This window comes from Gorilla gorilla, chromosome 5 (assembly GCF_029281585.2).
Source record: "Gorilla gorilla gorilla isolate KB3781 chromosome 5, NHGRI_mGorGor1-v2.1_pri, whole genome shotgun sequence".
NCBI lineage: Eukaryota > Metazoa > Chordata > Mammalia > Primates > Hominidae > Gorilla > Gorilla gorilla.
In genome coordinates, this window is record NC_073229.2 from 149,682,342 (window position 1) to 149,686,748 (window position 4,407).

The window sequence follows — 4,407 nt, forward strand, 5'->3', positions numbered from 1 at the left end:
TTTTGTTTTGGCAGCCTGAGCAGACTAAGACAGATTTTGATACCAAGAAGTGAGTGTTGCCATAACAATTACCTAAAAATGTGAAAGCAGCTTTGGAACTGTATGATGGGTAAAGATTGGAACAGTTTTGAAGTACCTGCTAGAAATATGAGCATTAAGGGTGATTCTGGTAAGGTTTCAGACAGAAAGGAAAAAGATATCATTAGAAACTGGAGGAAAGGCGATCCTTATAAAGTGGCAAAGATCTTGGATAAACTGTGTTCTAGTGTTGTGTGGAAGGTAGAAGTTGCAAGTAATGAAACTGGGTATTTAGCTGAGGGGATTTCTAAGCAAAGTGTTGAAGGAGTGACTTGGTTTCTTTTTAACCACTTAGAGTAAAATGTGAAAGGAGAGAAATGAGTTGAAAAAGAAATTGTTAAGCAAAAAGGAACTAGAACTTGAAGATTTCAAAAATTCTTACCCTATCCGTGTTGTAGAAATTGACGTGTGGATTCAGAGATCACTGGAGCTGCGGCCTCAGTTTCAACAGATTAAAAGGCCTTAGCCAGAAGTCTTGGGGGTAGAACTGCATGGTAAAGCCTTGCGGGCAGGATCCTTCCCTCGCAGAGCCATGAGGTTGGGAATCCTACCTAGCCCTGTGGAGGCGATACTGCTTTCCCAATGGGCCCAGAGGGGAGAGTACTCACTCAGAGAAGGTTATTATTGAGCCTTAAGATCTAATGGAATTTGCTTTGCTAGGTTTTAGACTTGCTTGGAACTCTTCACCCCTTCTTACTTCTCATTTTTCCGTTTTTGGAATGGGAATGTATATCTTATGTCTATCCCACCATTGTTTTTTAGAACATATATCTTGTCTGATTTTATAGGCTAACAGCTGGATAGGAATTTTGCTCAGCATGAATCATATGTTGAGTCTCACCCATATCTGATTTAGATAAAATGTAGATGAGACTTAGGACTTTAAACTTTAGAGTTGATGCTGAATTGAATTAAGACTTTGGGGGCTGTTGGGATGGAATGGATGTATTTTGCATATAAGAAGGAGTGTTGTAACAGAATACTATGAATCCAATTATGTCCCCTCATAATTCATATGTTGAACCCTAATTCCCAATGTGACGACTATATTTGGAGATAAGACCTTTAGGAGGTTATTAAGGTTAAATGATGTCATAAGGGTGAAGTCTTGATCTAATAGGATTTGTAGCTTTATAAGAAGAGGAACACATATAGACTGAGGACATTTGAACACACAGAGAAAAGATGACTACTTGCAAGACAGGAAGAGAGCTCTTGCTGAAACCCAACCATCTGGAACTCAACCATGCTGGCACCCTGATCTTGAACTTCCAGCCTCCTTAACTGTGAGAAAATAAATTTCTGTTGTTTAAGCCATCCAGTCTGTGGTATTTTGTTATAGCAACTGGAGCAGATTAAGACACAAGTCTACATGTACTTCTTTATAATAGTCATCACACTCATAATTATAATAATTTCAAATTTTCCTCTTTTGCAGATTATAATCTCCATGATGACAGGGAGGACAGAGGGTGACCCAGTTGGTCTTTTGCTGTATGCTTAACCGTTGGCACAGTGACCCCGGCTTATAATAGGGGCTAAATAAATATCCGGTGACTAAACAAATATTGAATTAAGGGACTAGAAAGGTAGACAAAAATTGTGTTCACTACAATGTTATTTTTAACAAGAGAGCATTAAGAAAAATGTAAATGTTCAAAACCCAGGGAATAGTTAAATAAGTTAGTTAAATTGATTATATTATAATTGCATGACATTATATCATTTAGTTGTCTTAAAAGGTCTTAATGAATACTATTTTTATTGGCATGATAAAATTCACATAAACCAATGTTAAATGAAAAATAAGACATTTATGTATATGTATACATGTACACACAAAAAGAAAAAATTGAGGAGTAAGTCCAATTAAGTGTTAACAGTGGATTTTTTTTTCCTGATTGCAAAATTATTTTTTCTTTATGTCTTTCCCTATTTTTCAAATTTGCTACAAGAATTGTAAATGCTTTTTAATAAAAAAAATTAGCTGTCAGTTGCCATGAACTGAATTGAAAAGATGACCTATGTAAGTTGAAAAGATGACCTCAGCAAAATTGTTATAACAAGAAAACAGCAAAATTGTTATAACAAGAAAACAGCAAAATTTTTATAACAAGGAAAACAAAACTAAGTTAGCCAAAGTCATTATCAGTGCAGGGCTCAGAACGAACACATGGACTCCACTTGTAAAACACCTCAATATTGACATTACACTAAGTAACACCATAAGGAAAGCCTTGAGTGTCTACAATAATTTTCTTTTCTGCAGTCTCCCAAAGTCCTTTTGCTGTCATCGCACATACATATTAGGGTCTACATTGTTTTTGAGTATGTCTGGATGGCTTGACCCACTCCTTCACCTTTCCACCAAGCAATTCTCTCCTACTTCATCTGCCTTTCAAAGGAGTGATTTAAAGATTCTATAGTACAAAGGGATATGCCCAAAGATTAAATCCTAAGGAGATTGCAGAACTTAGGGAACTTTACTTTCAGAATGTTAAGAACTTTTAGAGATTTGAGGAGAATCAATATATGAGTGTTTGCTATAGATTGAATATGTCCTTCCAAAATTCATATGTTAAAATCCTAATCCCTAAGTTGAGTAGTATTAGGAGGATGGGACTTTAGAGGATAATAAGGTCATAAGAGTGGAGCCCTCATTAATGGATCAGTGCCCTTCATAAGCAGCCCAAGGAAGCTTCCCCTGCCCCTTCCACCACGTGAGCACACAGCTATTAATAAAAGCTGCCATGTATGAATCAGAAAATGTGTCCTCACCAGATAACCACATCTGCTGGCAACTTGATCTTGGACTTCTCGGTTTCCAGACTGTGAGAAATAGATCTTTGTTGTTTATAAGCTACCCAGTTGACGATATTTTGTTATAGCACCCCAAATGGACTAAGAGCTATTGGTGAACTTCTATCATATCATAAATATTATTTGGAGGACATTGTTTGACAAGAGTCCTAGAATTACATTTGTATCTATTGGAGTATAAGAATTTATACAACTGGAAAAATACATTCTGCTGTAGAAATAACTTGCACCTTAGTTTTGTGTGTAGTTTGTTTTATTTTTTGAGAGTTGTTGTGTTGTAGGTACTTTACTTTCTTTCAGCCCCAAAAAGATGAAGTGGTATATACATATATTATATTCTTACCTCATTATTTTATTTCTTTGTTAGTATTGAGAGTTCAAATCAACACGTACTGATTGAGTATGCACTACCTGAAAGGCACTGTCTTAGGTTTTCGGGATACAAAGGCAAGTGGAAATGAACATCTAGTTGCTCAGAAAAGACGTGTGCTCTAGGGAGATGCACACAGTCATATAAACAGATAATGTCACTGAATGTAAGAACTGAGACAAAGCCATGTAGGGGGCGTTGGTGCAGAAAGAAAGGACCCTGAAGTGAAGGCCATTACTGCCCTATCAAGATTTCTTCTTCAGCCTGGTGCTGAGAATGTTGGTTGCTAAAGGCTCATGGCTGCCCCCTTCCCTAGAGAATTTCCTTTGACAAAATGACAACTTCTTCTAGGTGAGGGGGGCACCAACTTTATTAAGAAGCTCAGTGGTGTCTGTCCTTTGTAGATTAGTACTGATGATCATTATTGATTCTGTTATAGATCTGTGCTCCCTGACAGTAATGGAAATAGTAAGATCTCAAAATAGCAGAGGACAGATGGCAGCACTTGACCATCAGAAGCAAGGTGAGCATGATTATCAAAATGCACAGCACGCAGCAGGCTCTGATCAGTAGGGATTTATGGAGATGGCTAGTAGAATATGGTGATTGTAGGGCGAGATCAATGGGCAAGCAATAAGCGTTTTGCTTAATATATATAATCAATCCAAATATATTTAAAAAAAGATGATCAGAATACTAAGGTCAGCCACCTCAATGGAAAGTCAGGATTCCTTGCCCAGTTTACAGGCTTAGCTTGTCCTCAGTTCCATAACCTATTGCTTGAAGTAGTGGTCAAGTTCCTACGAGAAAGTTCCTTAAAACACCATGGAAAGTTTATACAGCAGTGATTCCTCCAGCCTTTCTCCAAAGGGATAAATAGCCATTTACCTGGGTAAACATAAACTGGGAAAAGTGAGATGTTTAATCAGGAATCTGAGTTGACTGCAATAGCTAGGGACCTCAAGTGCCATCATGGATCCTCTCATTAGAGTAAGGCTATATATGGGTCAGAAGTTCTAGCATATGTCCGTCTCAAAGTGGGTCCACAGGGTCCGTGAACCCACCCTGTAGTTATTTCCTGGCTAGAAAAATTTATAATCTTAATACACAAACTTAAAATTTGGAAGAACCCTCACATT